Source organism: Cherax quadricarinatus, chromosome 98 (assembly GCF_038502225.1).
Source record: "Cherax quadricarinatus isolate ZL_2023a chromosome 98, ASM3850222v1, whole genome shotgun sequence".
Classification (NCBI taxonomy): domain Eukaryota; kingdom Metazoa; phylum Arthropoda; class Malacostraca; order Decapoda; family Parastacidae; genus Cherax; species Cherax quadricarinatus.
In genome coordinates, this window is record NC_091389.1 from 8,697,037 (window position 1) to 8,719,591 (window position 22,555).

At 40.7% G+C, this 22,555-nt stretch overlaps 2 protein-coding genes across 14 annotated transcripts in view; both read left to right on the top strand.

Annotated features, from left to right (window-relative positions):
* LOC128702463 (ubiquitin-conjugating enzyme E2Q-like protein CG4502) overlaps positions 1-16,430 on the top strand; it is a 53,205-nt gene extending 36,775 nt beyond the window's left edge. Inside the window, exon 5 of the mRNA XM_053796696.2 lies at positions 1,465-16,430. The gene's annotated coding sequence lies outside the window, so the exon portion shown is untranslated. The remainder of the gene's footprint in view (positions 1-1,464) is intronic.
* Positions 1-22,555, top strand: part of LOC128702468 (tigger transposable element-derived protein 1) — a 490,624-nt gene that overhangs the window by 311,584 nt on the left and 156,485 nt on the right. The gene's annotated exons all lie outside the window — the stretch shown is intronic.

Here is a 22,555-nt window from a genome sequence, read left to right on the forward strand (position 1 = left end):
AGGTAATTGTCGTTGACGTTTAGGCGTGGGACCAGAGTTGGTCCGACGTGGAACGGGTCGGCGATTTGAAAATTGCCGCACCGTAGAGGGAGAGGCCGGAAGCATAGTCAGAGGAGAGCGAAGGTCTGATAAATCGAAGGAGTCAGTCGAGGCCTCAGTACCTGAAGCGGGTGAGGAAACAGCACCGGCAATAGGTACAGAGGCATGAGGAATGTCTGAAGAGTGGTCCAAAGACGAGGCGGGGTCAGAACGGGGTGTGGTATCAAGAAGGGGCCCGGGGGTACCAGGTTCATGGACTAGGGCTGCCATGGTTAGGTTACTTCTTTCTTTTTGTTTTTAAGAAAAAAAAAGAAAGAAGAAAAGAAAATAAAAATAAAAAAAAGAAAAAAAAAGGGGGGACCGGGGAGGGATAGTTCCTAGGAGGGATGAAAGGGCCAGAAATCTCCCTCCGCGCCCAAGAGGACTCGACACCGCTAGTAGCGCAGATGCAGCATGGAACCCGTGCCATACCCTACCCTTCATGCCAGTAAACCAGCAATCTGGGATAGCAACCTCACATCTGCCGAGCTACCTCGGTGGACAAAAGAGAGGGCGGCCGGATATCCGCCACAAAGCATACCTCCTTCAGCCACCACCCCCGGAATCCGAAAGGTGGCTTCCAGAGCTACACCCGTCGCCCAAAAGACACCCAAAGCTACTCCGGGATACCGGAGAGGGATCGGGACATCCCTAGGCAATCCAGATTCCACGGCAAACTACGCCACCGCCAAGAAACCTCAACGGAATGGGATGGACCCCGGTGTCCTTTCTCCTACCTAGGAACTAGCGCGCCTGTGGGAGAAATCCCAAAGGACAAAAAGAGGAAGGGCAAAAGGGAGGAGTGGGGAGGAGGAGGAGGAAAGGAAAAAGGGGAGGATGGGGAGGATGGGATAGGGGAGGGGAGATTGGGGGGTAATTAGGTTCGGTCTGAGGAAGAAGACCGATAGGTCTAATTCCTCAGACCAAGAGCCTCTTCACCACGCCAAGGAGCCCCCCTTGAAGAGGTTTTCATTCATAACATCAGCAATCATCTGTTTCTTGTCATCCGCACTACATCCACGCACATTTAAGCATATATATACATATATATATAATTATATATATTATATATATATATATATATATATATATTATATATATATATATATATATATATATATATATTACACACACAGTGGACCCCTGCATAACGATATTATTTCAATCCAGAAGTCTGTTTGGGTGCCATTATAGACTGAATTTGTTCCCATAAGAAATATTGTGAATTAGTTTAGTCCGTTTCAGACCCCTAAAAATACACCTACAAAAGCACTTACAAAAAACACTTATATAATTGGTCGAGTTGGGAGCTGATCGTTATGCAGGGGTCCACTGTATATATATATTATATATATATGTAAAATGTATTGTCTTATCCCATTGCAGGACCGCCACCATCTTGCAGCCTCATCGTTCATGAATCCATCCGAGTGATTTCCGATCCATGATTCGTGTTAAGAATCGAATCCTCCTTGCAAATGCATCAAGTTTATCCTCGTCGAACACTATTTGCAAAAAACCCACATTTGTGGATGAATGTTTCAATGATGATTTGATCCATTCTGAACGATGTCTAAGACATTTTGGTCCATTATGGACCATAAAATATTTTGGTCTATTGTGGGCCATAATCAAGACATTTTGATCCATCGTGGGCCATAATCAAGACATTTCGGTCAGTCCTGGATCATTATTAAGGACCACTGTTTGAATACTAGGTAAAAATTATTGCAGACACAGTGACTGTGATGTGCTAAACCCATATGTTTACATCATATGACAGCTGGAGAATGGGAGGTAATCAGGTTCGATCCAATGAAGGTGATGGTACCTGCAGTTCCTTTGATTAAGAGCCCTTCAGTATCACTCCTTCGAAAGGGTGGGGCTCGTGTGTTAATTTTATCATTCCATGGGAACCCTTTAACCCACAGGGGTCATGTGTTACCTAGGGTATTACAGGTAATTCAACTTGATCTGAAGGAAGCCCTCTATTACTTGGACCAAGAGCCCTTCACCCAGGGAGACATTTCAGATTAAAATAAATCTTTCAGCAAACTGGTTGCATCGCACCTAGGCGGGGTGGCCCAAAAGTTAACGCAGAAGTTTCTCCTTTTAAATTTATTAATATATACAGGAGAAAGGGTTACTAGCCCCTTGCTCCCGGCATTTTAGTCGCCTCTTACAACACGCATGGCTTACGGAGGAAGAATTCTGTTCCACTTCCCCATGGAGATAAGAGGAAATAAACAAGAACAAGAACTAGTAAGAAAATAGAAGAAAACCCAGAGGGGTGTGTATATATCTACTTGTACATGCATGTGTAGCATGACCTAAGTACAAGTAGCAAGATGTACCTGAAATCTTGCATGTTTATGAGACAGAAAAAAGACACCAGCAATCCTATCATGTAAAATAATTACAGGTTTCTGTTTTACACTCACTGGCAGGATAGTAGTATCTCCCTGGGTGGCTGCTGTCTACCAACCTACTACCACAGGATGGTAGTATCTCCCTGGGTGGTTGTTGTCTACCAACCTACTACCACAGGATGGTAGTATCTCCCTGGGTGGTTGTCTACCAACCTACTACCACAGGGTGGTAGTACCTCCCTGGGTGGTTGCTGTCTACCAGCCTACTACCACAGGACAGTAGTACCTCCCTGGGTTTTTGCCGTCTACCAACCTACCACAGGACAGTAGTACCTCCCTGGGTGGTTGCTGTCTACCAACCTACTACCACAGGACAGTAGTACCTCCCTGGGTGGTTGTCTACCTACCTACTACCACAGGACAGTAGTACCTCCCTGGGTGGTTGCTGTCTACCAGCCTACTACCACAGGACAGTAGTACCTCCCTGGGTGGTTGCTGTCTATCAACCTACTATCACAGGACAGTAGTACCTCCCTGGGTGGTTGTTGTCTACCAACCTACCACAGGACAGTAGTACCTCCCTGGGTGGTTGCTGTCTACCAACCTACTACCACAGGACAGTAGTACCTCCCTGGGTGGTTGCTGTCTACCAACCTACTACCACAGGACAGTAGTACCTCCCTGGGTGGTTGTCTACCAACCTACTACCACAGGACAGTAGTACCTCCCTGGGTGGTTGTTGTCTACCAACCTACCACAGGACAGTAGTACCTCCCTGGGTGGTTGTTGTCTACCAACCTACCACAGGACAGTAGTACCTCCCTGGGTGGTTGCTGTCTACCAACCTACTACCACAGGACAGTAGTACCTCCCGGGGCAGTTACTGCCCACCAACCTACTAGGTTAAAAGGAATCATACATGTACAGTATATATATGCATACATATACACACACACAGGACACAGTATACATATACGTAGTTATTAAGCAGCGGCAATAACAAACTATTTCCTGGGGTAGCCCAGTGGTGGACGTGTCTGGAAGGTGGACCAGCAACTTGTTTTGAAACGGTAAAATTATTACTATTTATATTTTGGGGGTTGGAGCTCCCCAACCCCCCTTAGTGCTGCCACTGTAATTGAGTACAAGGTACTTGTTGAAATGACTTAATTTGTTTTACATTCATTACTAGTCATCTGTTTTATCGTTGTTGAGTACAAAGAATTTATTACAAGGTTTATATTTTATATATAGTTCTAGTCAACTGTTTTATCATTGTTGAGTACAATCTCAGACTTATTGAAAAGTTTTATATTTCTTTTCTATGAAATTCTAGGGAAGTGTTTTTATCATCGTAACAAATACAAACTAATATTTCTTTCACAAAAATGTGCCGAAACTGTATTATTATTATTATAATCAAGGGGGAAGCGCTAAACCCGGAGGATTATACAGCGCCTGGGGGGGATGTGGAAGGCATTCAGGCTTAATTCGGGGAACTGGAGCACAGATCCAATTCCCTAAATCAAGAGCCCCCACCAACATCAAGGAACCTTCCTTGAGGGGCCGAAACTGTAAATGTCATAAAATATCGGTTAGCTGTTTGACATTTAGTCAGTGGAACTGTCAGGTACTTGACAACATAATGTTCTCTTATTATAAATGTTATACAATACAGCCTCTCCTCACTTAACGACAGAGTTCCGTTCCTAAGACTTCGTCATTAAATGAATTCGTTGTTAACTGAGGAGCACGCCATAATGGTAGTGGGTTTGTATCAACCATCTTTGATATCGTTTTAATGTCACCTCTGCACCATTTATAACATTTCTGAGAGCCCGTTGTAAGTCCGAGTTGTCGGTAAATGAGTATGTCGCTAAGTGAGAGGTTGAGAGGTTGTACTGACAAGCTGATGAATAAGACAGGGGTAACACTAGGATTATTGATGGAATGTTTCATCTGCAGTGCAGGTCTCAACAGTCAAATGCAGAGATTAATCACACTACTGGAGACATCAGTGTTGGTGGAAGACAGATAGAGAGGTAGTCTGAGGTAATAAATCCGTCAGTCCTAGTGCAAGATGATCAGTCTCTCAGTGTACAGCAGAAGCACATGGTCTGAGGTCTGTATACTGGAAGGTGAAGTATAGCAGCTTGGTTAATGCCACTGGTGAGTCGAGTCCACTTGTAGAGGCAAGTTACGATAAACACTGAAGACCACCTTGCACGAAGACAACATCACTGTGTCAGACTAGTGTCAAGCGATGTCTTCATGAATACCACTAACAAGTGTTTGTCATGACTTTCACTTGACTTCTGTTTTATACTAAGAGATTCATCATCTTGTAGTAAGGCTAAGGGAGAGATTATCTCAAACCACCTCTCCGATAAGGGAACACTGTATCAACATCTGGGGTCCCAGACTATTCAACATGTTAAATAAATAACAAAAAGGCACAATACCGTGACTGGAACGATACACAAATAACCCGCACATAAAAGAGAGAAGCTTACGACAACGTTTCGGTCCGACTTGGACCATTGACAAAGTCACACGTCCAAGTCAGTCCAAGTCGGACTGAAACGTCGTCGTAAGCTTCTCTCTTTTATGTGCAGGTTATTTGTGTATTCAACACGTTACCAGAAGATATCAGAAACACTGCTGGAACAAGTGTAGAAGCCTTCAAGAGGAAACTGGACAAGTATCTTCACCAGGTGCCAGATCAACCAGGCTGTGATGGATATGTGGGGTAGCGGGCCTCCAGAAGCAACAGCCTGGTTGGCCAGGCAAGCACCAGATGAGCCTGGCCTATGGCCAGACTCAAAACTCTTCAAAGGTATATCAAAGGTATACCACCCATGCTGATGTCTCCAGCAGTATGATTCATCTCTACATTTGACTGTTGAAGCGTACAGTGTAGGCAAACTTCTCACATACTGTTGTTTACTTCCTATACATTAGTCTAAGATAAGATAAGATTTCGTTCGGATTTTTAACCCCGGAGGGTTAGCCACCCAGGATAACCCAAGAAAGTCAGTGCGTCATCGAGGACTGTCTAACTTATTTCCATTGGGGTCCTTAATCTTGTCCCCCAGGATGCGACCCACACCAGTCGACTAACACCCGGGTACCTATTTGCTGCTAGGTGAACAGGACAATAGGTGTAAGGAAACGTGTCGGAATTTCCACCCGCCGGGAATCGAACCCGGGCCCTCCGTGTGTGAAGCGGGAGCTTTAGCCACCAGACCACCGGGCCACTTGTCTGCCTCACTATATACTAGTCTATACTGTTTTGCTTCACTGTATACCTAAATACCCATAAGTACTTATTCAACATTATTTGCCTACCTCATCTATTAGCCTCTATCTGTAAGATGGACCCAGATAATATTACAATCATAACTAACCGCTAAGCCCATTAGGGTCATACAGCGCATCCCCAAATAAATATACCATCCTCCTCTATACAATATACAGTGGACCCCCGGTTAACGATATTTTTTCACTCCAGAAGTATGTTCAGGTGCCAGTACTGACCGAATTTGTTCCCATAAGAAATATTGTGAAGTAGATTAGTCCATTTCAGACCCCCAAACATACACGTACAAATGCACTTACATAAATACACTTACATAATTGGTCACATTTGGAGGTAATCGTTATGCGGGGGTCCACTGTATACTGTTGCATATTAAATGTACCGTCTTACATATAAACAGTGTATCGTACCATTTGAATTACTTCTAGGTTTGGAAAATAGATTAATTTAGTAGTTATTTTATTATAACAGTCATAACTGAGTGTTAAACCCACTAGTCATAAAGCTCTGTATTACTATTATAATCAAGGAAAAGTGCTAAACCAATAAGGGTTACCTGGAGTTTACCTGGAGAGAGTTCCGGGGGTCAACGCCCCCGCGGCCCGGTCTGTGACCAGGCCTCCTGGTGGATCAGAGCCTGATCAACCAGGCTGTTGCTGCTGGCTGCACGCAAACCAACGTACGAGCCACAGCCCGGCTGGTCAGGAACTGACTTTAGGTGCTTGTCCAGTGCCAGCTTGAAGACTGCCAGGGGTCTGTTGGTAATCCCCCTTATGTATGCTGGGAGGCAGTTGAACAGTCTCGGGCCCCTGACACTTATTGTAATTTAGGAATGATCTTTGAGTTCTCAATACCATACTTACCTTATGAAAATGTTCTAATACACGAATGTTTTCATCTCGATAACACGTCTGATTTGTATTACAATAACCCAGACATGTCTGAACATGCAACTGTCCAGTAAGATCTACAGCACTGTATAAATATTTCCTGAAAAAGTAATTGTCATATAGCCGTCTTTCATTGTTTTACATTGTGTAAATCATGAATATACCAGTCCAGTATATCAAAAAACTGCTCCAGAAAATGGGGAACATGGTCAGCAGAACTTTTCAAGGTTGCTAGGAATTCACTTGTTTTGGGAAAAAAGAGCCGGGGAAAATAGAACACTTGGGCGAGGGGCTTAGAGTATTGAGAGTTTTCCCAATTTCTGGAATTGTGATTTGATATCCAATGCTCATGGAAGCTGTGACTTATTTTGTAATGTGCAGTGTGTGTATTATGTTTGTGTGATGTAGTTTATGAAATGTAAGACAGACTGTGTGTTAAGGATACGACCAGTTACAAAGTGGTATTTTACGTTTATTATAAGAGCATATATTACTATTATACAATGAATCTACAATTTAATGGATTTTGTAAATAAATGAGATAGTCGATTAAAGAGCAACAAAGCGCAGTAGTTGTAAAAATTACTCGGTAATACGATCAAGGTAAAAACAAAAAATCTCTATCCCGTCGGCGCCTCCCTATTAGGGCCACTAAATTGTGTTTTAAATTATTAATGGAAAAGCAGTGTATCCATGAGGGTAATATAGTGCCTGAGGTATGGAAGACAGTCAGGCTTGAGTTAAGGAGAGGGTAATATAGTGCCTGAGGTATGGAAGACAGTCAGGCTTGAGTTAAGGAGAGGGTAATATAGTGCCTGAGGTATGGAAGACAGTCAGGCTTGAGTTAAGGAGAGGGTAATATAGTGCCTGAGGTATGGAAGGCAGTCAGGCTTGAGTTAAGGAGAGGGTAATATAGTGCCTGAGGTATGGAAGGCAGTCAGGCTTGAGTTAAGGAGAGGGTAATATAGTGCCTGAGGTATGGAAGGCAGTCAGGCTTGAGTTAAGGAGAGGGTAATATATTGCCTGAGGTATGGAAGACAGTCAGGCTTGAGTTAAGGAGAGGGTAATATATTGCCTGAGGTATGGAAGACAGTCAGGCTTGAGTTAGGGAGAGGGTAATATAGTGCCTGAGGTATGGAAGACAGTCAGGCTTGAGTTAAGGAGAGGGTAATATATTGCCTGAGGTATGGAAGACAGTCAGGCTTGAGTTAGGGAGAGGGTAATATAGTGCCTGAGGTATGGAAGGCAGTCAGGCTTGAGTTAAGGAGAGGGTAATATAGTGCCTGAGGTATGGAAGGCAGTCAGGCTTGAGTTAAGGAGAGGGTAATATATTGCCTGAGGTATGGAAGACAGTCAGGCTTGAGTTAAGGAGAGGGTAATATAGTGCCTGAGGTATGGAAGACAGTCAGGCTTGAGTTAAGGAGAGGGTAATATAGTGCCTGAGGTATGGAAGGCAGTCAGGCTTGAGTTAAGGAGAGGGTAATATATTGCCTGAGGTATGGAAGACAGTCAGGCTTGAGTTAAGGAGAGGGTAATATAGTGCCTGAGGTATGGAAGACAGTCAGGCTTGAGTTAGGGAGAGGGTAATATAGTGCCTGAGGTATGGAAGGTGAGGGTAGCAAAGGGTGGGTTGGGGGATAGGTGAGGGTAGCTCGGGGTGGGTTGTGGGGGGTAGAATTTGAGGGTAGCTCCAGTTATTTTAAGTAAGAATATCTGAACAGTTTGGGGGTACCCCCCTTCCATCCCTGGTGAAGCATTAAATGGTATGTCAGTTCCCACATTTACTAATATATTTTTTCCACTATAATCTACCTTGTCCACAATTACTATTGTATTTACTTTGTCTGTTTTGTAAGGTGAACTCCAGGATCTTTCCTTAATTCATGGTGTGACTTAACAAATCTTCGAGGATAATCGTGTTGCAGAGGTCTGAGCTGTGCCTTGTGCAACACTGGGAATGAGTACTGTGTCTTGTGCAACACTGGGAATGAGTACTGTGCCTTGTGCAACACTGGGAATGAGTACTGTGCCTTGTGCAACACTGGGAATGAGTACTGTGCCTTGTGCAACACTGGGAATGAGTACTGTGCCTTGTGCAACACTGGGAATGAGTACTGTGCCTTGTGCAACACTGGGAATGAGTACTGTGCCTTGTGCAACACTGGGAATGAGTACTGTGCCTTGTGCAACACTGGGAATGAGTACTGTGCCTTGTGCAACACTGGGAATGAGTACTGTGTCTTGTGCAACACTGGGAATGAGTACTGTGCCTTGTGCAACACTGGGAATGAGTACTGTGTCTTGTGCAACACTGGGAATGAGTACTGTGCCTTGTGCAATAATGAACTTTGCTCAGACCTCTACAACACAATTGTACTCAAAAGATTTAAGTTACACCATAAATTATGGAAAGATCCCAGACTTTACCTTATGAAAGCAAAGGAAATGTGATAGTAATTATAGACAGGGTAGATTATAGGGGAAAAATAAACATATTAGAAGGCAGGGCAACTCACCCATCTCTTAACCCTTAAACTGTCCAAACGTAGATATACGTATGTTGACGTGCGGCAGGCTCCGAACGTAGATCTACTTTTTTTTTTTACAAGTACAGTGGACCCCCGCATAACGATCACCTCCAAATGCGACCAATTATGTAAGTGTATTTATGTAAGTGCGTTTGTACGTGTATGTTTGGGGGTCTGAAATGGACTAATCTACTTCACAATATTCCTTATGGGAACAAATTCGGTCAGTACTGGCACCTGAACATACTTCTGGAATGAAAAAAGTTCGTTAACCGGGGGTCCACTGTATTCAACTGGGGAAAATCAAGGTCGGAGCACTACGCACGTGAACGTAGATCTACGTTTGGACAGTTTAAGGGTTAATGACATTATCATCACTATCAAAACTGATGAAACATGAAATATTTCAGGTACTGTAAACTCTTGTGAAAATGTTTATATTACTCCTTTCAAATATTTTTTTGACAAAAATGTTATATACAGGAAGGCCCCGCTTTACGGCGTTTCACTTTACGGCGTTCCGCTAATACGGACATTTCAAATTATGACCAAAACTCGCTATACGGCTCCCCCCACCTGACTTTCTAATACGGTCACCGTGCCCCACCCTGTTTGTTTACATTCTCCATGAGCTCAGTAAGCACTAAGTCTCTCCATTTTGTCTGGAAACTCCAAAATTTCAAATGTTTTTAAAAGTTATTTCATAATTTATATATACTCTGATAATTATACTTATGTATAATTATACTTATGTATATTCAATAACTACATTGCCACTCACCTCTCACACATTCATATTAAGTAATTAAAGGTATGTAATAAATGTACTGTGTGTAATTTTACTTTTCATTGTTTTTTTTAATGCTTAGTTCTATTGCTAATTTAATATATGTCAGTGTAAATACGTTATCTAGCATTTATATGCATTTACAAGGAAAATAAAAGGGTGTTCCACTTTACGGCGGTTTCCGCTTTACGGCGGTAGCCTGGAACCTAACCCGCCGTATAAGTGGGGCCTTCCTGTATAGCTTTTGTGAAGCTCCTCTACACATTTTTTTTTTTTGTAAATGTGATTGAAAAATTACCGTAAATCCATAATTGAATACCATGAAGGCATTCTTTGCGTTATTCAATTTTGGATGCACTTGTTCAGTCACTGTATAAAAAATATTCACAAGAGTTCACTGTGTACTGAGTTGTGATATTTTATTTCTATTCAAATTATTTTTTTTTTTTTCAACACGTCGGCCGTCTCCCACCAAGGCGGGTGACCCAAAATAACCACTGTGAAAGAATAGAGAATTTCCAAGAACTTTCGTGATTTTGACGTGAGAATTCAAGAAAGCGCTAGGAAATTCACTATTCTTTCACAGTGGTTATTTTTGCATATTGTTATATCACCTGTTTACTATGATCATATTGTACATAATTTAGCAGTTTTTGTAATTCAGAGACAAACTCGATTAAATGGAGGTCAGGTCAACTTGTTCAAAAACAGAGACAAGGTCCATTGGTTACAGAATTATCATTGTTACAATCACAGCAAAACTGTCATCTCTAGCTACCACAATCACCATTACCCACCACTCACTGCCTAAAATCTTAACCATAATTTTTAAAGGGGTGGACCGGTAAGCCAGTGGAAGGCCTTGGTCAGATGACCAAAAGCTCCCACACTGCTGATCATAAGACTAAGACCCACATCAGGAAACACTTGTCCTGTTTCCTGACAAATCTTACCAAACCAACTCGCTGCCCCTTAGTCCAACCCTCTCTTGTTTGCCAACATTATCCCCCTTATTCCATTACATTGTTTACTGTCGTACTGCATTGTATTTTCTGTACTGTGCTGTATTTTCTTGTATCTTTCAGGTTTAATACAATTCACAGCAAATACCAAAGATTACAGGTGGAGTTAACATGGATGTGAGAAACACCTTCGTGCATGCCATTTCTGTCAGACATTTAACGTTGTCTTAGATCTACATTCAACATCTTAGGCACTTTTTTGTATCACAAAAAATATTCTGAACTTTTTATAAAATTTTTAAGACATATGCATTTTCTAGACGCATATATACAGTGGTACCTCGAGTTTCGGCCATAATTCGTTCCAGAAGGCTGTTCGAGTGCCGTCACCGAACGAATTTGTTCCCATAAGGAATAATGTAAATTAACACTTACAATAATACGGTTGCATAATTGTTCGAGTTGGGAGCTGTACAAAACTCCAGGTACCACTGTATGTGGCGCAGCGTGTGGTACGGTATAGACTGTTTTAAAATAATTTAACATTTTAGTGAAAACAATGGTAAACCCTGTGTTATCAGGGTAAATGGAAACCCATTGATGTTATACTAACAGGGAAGTGTAAACTCATTGATGAAATTTTGTAAAATTAATAATAAGGAAATATCTTAGTGTTGGGCTCTTGTTCCAAGGTGTTTTGCATTCATGGGGAAGCACTAAACCTACTGGGGTTCATACAATGCTCGTCCAGTGTGCTCACATCAGCATTAGTAGTCGACCCCACACACACATTTCTCACAAAGGTAAACCAGCTTGATTGAACGTATTTTGATTAGATGAAGCATTAAATTGTATTTAAGTTTACCCTCAGTTTGATCCAACGGAATTCAGTCTGAACGACTCGATACAAGACAAAATTCTTTGGTTAACGCTATTCTGAAACTAAGTGTCTTGCAAAACCCACGCAACTGATACAGTATTGTCTAATTCTTATCTTGATACACCCTACTGTGTCAAACTACAGTGGACCCCCGCATAACGATTACCTCCGAATGCGTCCAATTATGTAAGTATATTTATGTAAGTGCGTTTGTATGTGTATGTTTGGGGGTCTGAAATGTACTAATCTACTTCACAATATTTCTTATGGGAACAAATTCGACCAGTACTGGCACCTGAACATACTTCTGGAGTGAAAAAATATCGTTAACCGGGGGTCCACTGTACTTTTGACAGTATTACATATGTGATAGCGTACGTACTTTGTTAAAATGAGCCTGTAAATACAGAAATAATATTCCATTTGCAAAAGAGATAAGCATTATATTCTGTGGAAGTCACACACATCCCAGGGAACAGGAAATAAACAACTTTGAGTGAATATGAGGGTGGTCTAATTCCTTCAATAACAAGCCCTTTAATAGTAGTATCAAGGTATACCCTGTTAGGCACCAAGGAATATCTTGGATGAACAACTTCAGCGCCATTGAGGGCACAGGATGTTTAACTTCTTATGGATGTGTAGGCAGATGTATATATTGTATATATGTTAGGCATGTATGTGTTGTGTATACTGGATGTTTAAGCTCATGTCTGGATGTATGCCACATGTGTATCTAGATGTATGTCTCCCTCATACGTCAAGATGTATGCTTTTGTGTGTCGAGACGTATGCCACCCTTGCATATCTAGATGTCTACAACCCTCGCATATATAGGTGTATACCTCTCTTGTGTATCTAGATGTATGCCACCCTTGTGTATCTAGATGTATGCCACCCTTGTGTATCTAGATGTATACCACCCTCACGTATCTAGATGTATACCACCCTCATGTATCTAGATGTATACCACCCTTGCAAATCTAGATATATACAATCTTTGTGTTTAGATGTATGACTCCCATTCATTCATTAAGTCAACATAGTTCTCCATCAACTAATATAATGACTAGATTATTTATTTATGGGGCAGCACTAACACTAGGGTCCAAACAGCACCTGGGGAATCAAAAGGTAATCAGGTTCAGTCCAAGAAAGGGAAGGGTAGGTGCAGTTCCCCGGAACAAGAGCTGCTTGCTGGCACTGAGGAACCTTCACGGGGGCAACAAAGCATCTGAATTAATCCAGCTGCTTGTCGACTTGCATAATTTAATTAATATATTATCCATGAGTGGTTGTACAGTGCCTGAAAAATGGGAGGTAATTAGATTTGATCTAAGGCAAGGGCACCTCCAATTCCTGGAGCAAGAGCCCTTCCTTGATAGGTATAGATTAAGCCATTATAATCACAAAACAGTGCCAAAGTCACTAGGCTAGAAAAAATCATTTAAAAAATAAATATTTTGATGTACTAGCTTATAATTCCACTAAGAAATCTTTTTATTAAAGTAATAAAAATCTGTGGTAAACCCGTATGGGGTCATTTAGCGGTAGTAAGCCTTCTCAAGTGTCAAGTGTTCGAGCTTGATTTGAGGGGAAGCACTAAGCCCCCACAGGTCATACAGTGCCTGGGGGAACGAGAGGTAATCAGGTTTGATCTGAGGAAGGGAACAGCAGCTCCAATTATGTGAATCATGCTCTGTGTCTTGATCCAAGGAACTAGACTCTTTCTTTGATCAAATCTGATTGACTTCAATTTCTCACGTGCTATTTAACTCCCACCAGGATTGAAATATCTGGAAAATAGAGATTTCCCATTTCAAAATACATACTGTAATAGATTTAGAAATGAAGAAAAGTGTTGCAAAGTGGCCAATAATTACAAATCTAAAAGTTTTAAGTTTATTCAAAGGTAGTGTCATGTGACGCAAAGGTTGTAACACAAAGGTAGTGTCATGTGACGCAAAGGTTGTAACACAAAGGTAGTGTCATGTGATGCAAAGGTTGTAACACAAAGGTAGTGTAATGTGACGCAAAGGTTGTAACACAAAGGTAGTGTCATGTGACGCAAAGGTTGTAACACAAAGGTAGTGTCATGTGACGCAAAGGTTGTAACACAAAGGTAGTGTCATGTGACGCAAAGGTTGTAACACTGACCAAACATTGGAAATATAACATTTATACTTATGGTATTATATCCCCACAAGTCTTAAGACAGTACGAGGTTTATATTTTGACGAGATGTTTGGTCTACCAAGGACCTGGTCAACTCTTGCTAGAGAACTGAAAGACCCTGGTGGAAAAGTTCTTCTTACTGCCATAAACCACGTACTCTTATTAATATGCAACTGTTGTACTTTATAATGAGTGAAAACCTGCTAAGTCCTCTCATAACCCTCAGATATTGCCAAGAGCTTTTTATCTAAGATTTAAGAGTAATTCAAAGGCAGTTAAGCTGGTAATGAACTGAAATGTATGAGGTTTTAGGCACAATGGAACTGTACTCATGATGAAGTTCCTGTGGAAATAAATGGTATAAAATACCGACACAATGGAAAAATAAACACAGAAGCGGTATAACGTGATCCTTTATTGATGTTTCGCCCACACAGTGGGCTTTATCAAGTCACAAACAGATCTGCGTGGGCGAAACGTTGTCAATAAAGGATCATATTATACTACTTCTGTGTTTATTTTTCCAAGTTCCAATGTGGCTGAATTCATTCCTGGGGAGCATTAAACCTGTAAGGGTTATACATCACTTGGGGAAATGGGAAATAATCAAGTTCAAGTCACGGCAGGGGAACATAGTCAAAAAGTTCCTTTGTTCAACAGCCTCTCACAAGCATCAACAAAAGCCTCCCTGAGGAGCACTCTAGCTCAATACTTTTTTTTTTACCAGCTTAATGTCTGAGTCAGTGTGCAGTTGTCCACCTCGATTTAAGTCATAGTTTATTACCACATGATATAATGTTTATACAGAAATGGGTGACATTTTAATGCATGAAGAAAGCCCATGGTTATGTAGAGCAGTTCATGCAGGCTTAAGCCTAAACACAAATTTTTTCTGAAGAGGAAAAACCTCAGTGTTCATGAAAAATACAGTACTGTAAACAGCTAAATAACAAAAAAAAACAACACTGTAACTGGAACGATACACAAATAACCCGCACATAGGAAAGAGGAGCTTACGACGTTTCAGTTCGACTTGGACCAAAATAGTCGGAGTCGACCTAAATGTCATCCTAAGCTCCTCTCTCCTATATTCGGGTTATTTGTGTACAGTACTGTTTATAAGATATTACGGATCTATATTTTGTACATCCTCAAGAAGGTTCTGGGTGCTGGTGATTATAATCATCGGGGAAGCGCTAAACCTGTAGGATTATACAGCACATGTGGGGGTGGTGGAAGGTATTCAGACTTCACTGAACTGGAGCAGAGATCCAATTCCCTAGATCAAGAGCCCCCTCACCAGTGTCAAGGAACTTCCCTTGAGAGGCAGGTGCTGGTGAGAGGTTCCTGGTCTGAAGTAATTGTATCTGACCCCACTATTCTTGGATCAAACCTGATTGCTCTCTATTCCCCCAGGTACTGCATGACACCTGAATGCCCATCAATGGAGGTTCCTTGATGCTGAAAGGCTGTTGATCTAGGGAATTGGATCTGTGCTCCAGTTCTATGAATGCCTTCCATCCCCATCCTCCACAGTTGCTGTATAATCCCTATGGGTTTAGCCCTCCTTCTAATAAAATCATAAATGAATGTAATAACAATAGTTTGGTAAATAGAAACAAACTATGATAAAAGTACAATAAACTAGGCAATCAGGCTGATCTAAGGAAGAGAGAGAGACTTCAGTTCCTTGGATAAAGAACTCTTCACTGACATCACTAGAGGTACAGTAACACTACCGTATACATGTACTTCATAACTGAAGACTACTAAAACGGAGGCTTTTATAGGCTGATATGTACACTAGTGTACATGATACTTTTATCTTCCATTACATTTTCTCTGGTACACTTGTAACATGATCATCTCTGATACATATACTGTAATTAAGGATGTTCAACCAAGTTCAGTGAAGTTACATGAACTTCAGGAACGAGTCGGCACCCATTTTTCACAGGACAAGTTGTTTATATATGTTGGAAGACTTGGAGCCAGACAGAGCACAGAGGCTTAATGTATAGCTATGTACACACGTATGCATGCTTGCGCGTGTGTGCGTGCGTGTGTGTGTGTGTGTGTGTGTACACACACGTCAAGTAAACGTAAAAAAGGCATGTTACCTGTAACACAAATACGTATATACACATGACCAAAAAGGCACATTACCTGTAATTTATGAATATCAGTGTGCAAATAAGGCACATTACCTGTAATTTATAAATATCAGTGTCCCAAAAGGCACATTACCTGTAACTTGTGCAAAAAGGCACATTACCTGTAACTTGTGCAAAAAGGCACATTACCTGTAACTTGTGCAAAAAGGCACATTACCTGTAACTTGTGCAAAAAGGCACATTACCTACTTAACTTACATATACGTATATAAAGTGTGTGTTTTTGTGTCAATAGTACGAGGTTCGAAATAAATTGTTACGAATAGTGCCCTTTCTTTCACTTTTCTACCTGTATGGCAAGCACTAAATCAGTAGAGGTAGTACAATACTAGGGCAATGAGAGGCATTCATGTTTGATTCAAGCGGAGGAAAAGTTCAATTCCTTGGATCAAGATCCCCCCAACAGAGTAAAATTGAATGTCAAAAAGTCTGTCTTTTTCCCATGTTAAAGAATATCTGGAGGAGACACTTAAGACTTAACCTGTCAAGACACTTCAGACTTAACCTGTCAAGACACTTCAGACTTAACCTGTCAAGACACTTCAGACTTAACCTGTCAAGACACTTCAGACTTAACCTGTCAAGACACTTCAGACTTAACCTGTCAAGACACTTCAGACTTAACCTGTCAAGACACTTCAGACTTAACCTGTCAAGACACTTCAGACAAACAGCAAGAAAAGATGATCTTCAATATTACACCTTTCAGAATTTTACACAGTAAAATGGCGTTACACTCGTGATCATCACCGAGTCCGGTAGACCTGCGTCTGATGGTCGTGAGAGCCAGTATGCTGCCAACAGTAACAGACTGGCTACACAGTGAAAAAATCTGGTCCCAGACCAGTCTGCAAGGATATAAAACCTCTTAAATCTGGTCTCACATGCAGGTTGTGCACGCACAGTTTTAAATACATATTAAGGATTTGCAGTATTAAGTATGTGTGTAAAAGATACTTTATTGTTACATATCTAAATTATAAATGTTTATGAAATAATACATACTACAGTACAGTCAATCCTCTTATAAAGATCCTCTATACAGTGCGACTTACGAATGTGAGTGAAAAAGTACTTTCAGAGCTGGATGTACTTTAATTAAAAAAACTATATAGAGGAGCTTTATAAAAGAGCTGACAGTAAATACAATAAACTGAAAGTTTTTAGACTACACCTTAAATACAGTAGACCACCACCTTTCATGCAGAATACACTGCTGGAAACTGAGTCATAAGTGAAACTGTTTTGTGGAATGAACAACTTATGGGAATAATTGGGTTGCGTTCCCGACACCTCGAAAAAAAAAAAAAATCAAACCATGAATTATTTAAATTCTTAATTTGGCTAAAGTAAAAGATTTCAAAATGAGTTTGATGGCAGAATGGCATTTTGGGAAAATTAAAAATGATCTGTGATACAGTACAAACATAGGATGATTTAACCTAGGATAACCCAATAAAATCAATGGGAATATTGTACTGCTCACCTTAAATTATGATTGTTGATGTATGATGAGTCTGACATCAGTGGAGAGGGTTGTTATCACTCTCCTGGGCCACAGTGGCTATCTAGGGATGAGGTGGATAGCTGGGATTCTTGGGCTGAGGTTGACAGTTGTTACCGACCGGAGCCTTCAAGTATGTATTCTCTCAATTGACTGTACACTTTGAAACTATTAATCATCCAGATTTAAATGAACATTTTTTGCAGCTTTCTGTTTTCCTAACAGACTGTTACAGCACAGTTGGGTTTTCTACCTAATGATAAGGAAATAAAGTACTGAATTTTCATAGTTAATTCACTCTCAGATTTTTTTTTTCAATCTTATTATATTGGCTTCTTTCCCATTATTTTCAGGTCACAGTTAGGGTTACTCACTACACAAGGTCTTCTCAATGTCTCAGATTGAAAGAATAGTCGATTCTCTCAGAGCAACGGCTCGCACTGCTGCCATCACATGTGCTCCAAATGTGACCATCTCAATCACATCTAATTTCTTTACAAGACATAATTTCATCCTTAAACTTCTCTGTCACCTTCACTAATACTAGACCACATTTCTGATGCCACAATTAATAACTAGACGCAGAAGTATACCAAAAGTATGTAAATAAGACAATACAAGTTATGGTATTGTATGATTCACGAAATCTTAACAACCCTTCCTGTTCTGTGTTTTTTATGGTGTTTTATTGTGGACAAACATCTTCACAATAACTTGCCATAACCAACACTGTTTCTTATTTACACAAGCTAGGATGACGAAAATACCAGAAATGGAATAAACAAAAATATCGGACATGGGATAAACAAAATATCGGAAATGGGACAAATGAAAATATCAAAGAGGATAAATGAAAATATCAGAATTGGAATGAACAATAAACTGGAAATGACAAACAGTACTGGTGAGGTGAGTGTCCATGAGGTAACTGGAGTAGTAGGTGGGAGACGAGTGTAACATCAAGAAGCAATGCAATGTCTAATGTAAACAATGAAGACTTGGGGTGCATAGGAAGGGAAATATCCCACCAATATAAAACTAGGAAACAGGATGAAAAGGGATTTGTGACGTGTTAAAAGAGTCGCTGGCCACACAAAATGTGGAGGCCTACTGTACACCAAACTGACAAATCTGCTGGGTGGGAAAATTTGACATCAAAACACCAATCCAAAAGTCATGAGAGATTCATCATTGATACCAGACAAGGAAAATTTGAGAGTATTTTTTTTATCTTGGCAGATTTAAAAAAAAATCAATACATGTATTTACAAGGAAATTATGAAGACAAGCAAGGGACAATGTACTCATAATATACACACAGAGTACTAATATTTTTACAAGCTTTATATTATAGTACTTCAGTAGAGACACTCCCCTACATACGAACATTCTTGTTGTGAATTGTCAATAATACGAACAATTTGCCCTCAAGTCAAAAATTTATTGTAAACATTATAAACTACTGGGGTTTGAACCGATGGCAAGTTCTAAAACATTCCAGAGATTTCCAAAGCCTGCCAACTATTCTCCCATTTTTCTGGAATGGTGTTTCAACATAATAACCCCACAATATTCATCGTAAAAGAAAGAGTATCACTGGTGGTATATAATGCCAACAAGTAAATTAAGATGTTAGGTAGTAGGTTGGTAGACAGCAGCCACCCAGGGAGGTACTACCGTCCTGCCAAGCGAGTGTAAAACGGAAACCTGTAATTGTTTTACATGATGGTAGGATTGCTGGTGTCCTTTTTTCTGTCTCATAAACATGCAAGATTTCAGGTAAGTCTTGCTACTTCTACTTACACTTAGATCACACTACACATACATGTACAAGCATATATGTACATGTATATACACACCCCTCTGGGCTTTCTTCCATTTTTCTTACTAGTTCTTGTTCTTGTTTATTTCCTCTTACCTCCATGGGGAAGTGGAACAGAATTCTTCCTCCGTAAGCCATGCGTGTTGTAAGAGGCGACTAAAATGCCAGGAGCAAGGAGCTAGTAACCCCTTCTCCTGTATATATTACTAAATGTAAAAGGAGAAACTTTCGTTTTTCCTTTTGGGCCGCCCCACCTCGGTGGGATACGGCCGGTGTGTTGAAAGAGAGAAGAAGTAAATTAAGATATATGGGCAATGAATCACTACTGAAAAGAAGTTTGACCTTCTTGGCAGTCATATTCAGTTGAAACAAAGACTTAAATACCAGATATAACAGTAGAAAGACTGACCACTTCTAATTTACTCTCCTGAAGGCCTTGAAAGACTGACCACCTATCTACCTCTCCTCTGTAAATGTTATCTCCGATACTTAAGTCACCTCTTTTCTGACTGACAAAGCCTGCCAAGCAGGCAAATGTTTCAGTAATTAGTCACCAAACTAGTATTACACATTCGTATTACTCGTCTAAAAGAAAAATGCACAAATTAGTGTAATTTAAATCCTCTGAACAACTGTAAGCATAAAGAACTCCATTATACAATCATTATACATTAGCCATACAGTACCCAGGTTTGTTAATGGTATTTAAAGCCTATCAGCTACACGAGGGTCATTAAGGCTGCACATCGCCTTTCACACCACGGGATGAATTTATTTGAATCCTACAATAGTGATTAAAAGTTGATGCCAGGTTCAAGCTGGTACAAGTCACCAGATGTTACATATGCAGGCCGAGTCCCTCTGGCTGTTCCTCTTGGAGGAAACCCCTCCACCTCTGCTCTGTCTGGGAGAATGCTAACTCCTCAGCTTGTGTTATTTAGACTTGAAGCAAACTCTCAGCATATATATATTGAGAAATACACCTTTTGGTGTATCATGAAGCAGCACACAGGAGTCCCTGACTTTATACAGTAGAAGCATTGCAAGATCATGGCAGCTGTACTAAGATCAATCATGCTATCAACTCTGCATGATAACAATGATTGCTAAATACATCAATTGCATTCACCGAATATACTATATCATACAACCAACTATCACTGACACGGGGCATCACGTCATAGCTAATTTACAACTCAAATCGGCACTGAGGGGGGACCTGTATAGAAATGTAAAAAAAATTTACACTCCAACACTGAGCCCCAAAGTACAGATGCTATTTTTGGAAGAGTAAAGCTAATTAAAACTAGTGGACATTGTAAACAGTAGGGGAGGAGTTGAATATTAACCCCAATATAAGTTGTCCGAAAATATTTTCACTAAGTGTAATGATGATATAAAACAATAAGTCTTATAATAAAATATCGGCCACGTTTGAGAGACTAATAATCTCCCACCTACATATTGGAGACACAAGTCTCACTCGTGGGTATTTCATGGAAAAACACTCAAGCTCCTCTGTGAGAATTGTCAAGTTGCATTGTCAGTTTACCATTGCTTCATAGGCCGTCCTGTCCATTAGCAGACATGCAGAATTTGCCTCTGGTGTTGTCACTGCACTAATGCCCTTATTTTATCTTACTTCCTTGCTGACAGTCCCACCTTTGATGCAGATTCCCTTTGACTTTGTGAGCGACAGCTTTACTAGACCAACTTCAATTACATTTTCCCCTCTAGTGCTTCCCACTACCCTTAGTAACTGCCTCTTGTATACTCCTCACCCAATTACCAATAGAATAAGGCTGGGAGATTACCAACATACCCCTGGCAGTCTTCAAGACCCGGAGCTGTCTTCAAGAGGGAGCTGGACCAAGATGGTACCTAACCAGCCGGGCTATGGCTCGTACATTGGTTTGTGTGCGGCCAGCAGTAACAACCTGGTTGATCAGGTCCTAATCCACCATGAGGCCTAATCATGGACTGGGCCATGGGGGCATTGACCCCTGAAATGCCCTCCAGGTATACTTACATACATATTTCATCTTAAGCACACCTAGCCCTGCAGCACTGTATGACTTTTGTGGGTTTAATGCTTAGTTTTGACTACTGTTACAATTATTAAAATAAAAAAAGCACTAAACTCACAAGGGTCATACAGCGCTACAGGGCAGGATGCACTGAAGATGAAATATAAAATTAGTTTTGATTGTAGCAAGACATTAACATTACTATGAAAAGAATTACATACTACATCAACACTGACAAATCTGCGTAACAACTGTTACTGGTACAAATGCAACGATGACAAGTCCAAGCGTATGGAGTGATGGCTGGAATCTGGATAAGTAGGTCACATTATATATACAGTGGACCCCCGGTTTACGATCAGCTCCCAATGCGACCAATTATGTAAGTGTGTTTATGTAAGTGCGTTTGTACGTGTATGTTTGGGGGTCTGAAATGGACTAATCTGATTCACAATATTCCTTATGGGAGCAAATTCGGTCAGTACTGGCACCTGAACATACTTCTGGAATGAAAAAATATTGTTAACCGGGGGTCCACTGTATATTTAACCATTATATCATATTTACATAAATTTACATTAAATCCAAGGCGTTTTCTAATTATTTTTGATGCAGTTCAGATGGGAAGCTCTTAGAATAGCTGTGACAACTCCCACTTTGTGTGTGATTCTTTATCTTTTAACTCCACGCCTCTTGCCAAGACCCTCGCATTTACTTCTCTTACAACCCCATCTATAAATATATTAAACAACCACGGTGACATCACACATCCTTGTCTAAGGCCTACTTTTACTGGGAAAAAATTTCCCTCTTTCCTACATACTCTAACTTGAGCCTCACTATCCTCGTAAAAACTCTTCACTGCTTTCAGTAACCTACCTCCTACACCATACACTTGCAACATCTGCCACATTGCCCCCCTATCCACCCTGTCATACGCCTTTTCCAAATCCATAAATGCCACAAAGACCTCTTTAGCCTTATCTAAATACTGTTCACTTATATGTTTCACTGTAAACACCTGGTCCACACACCCCCTA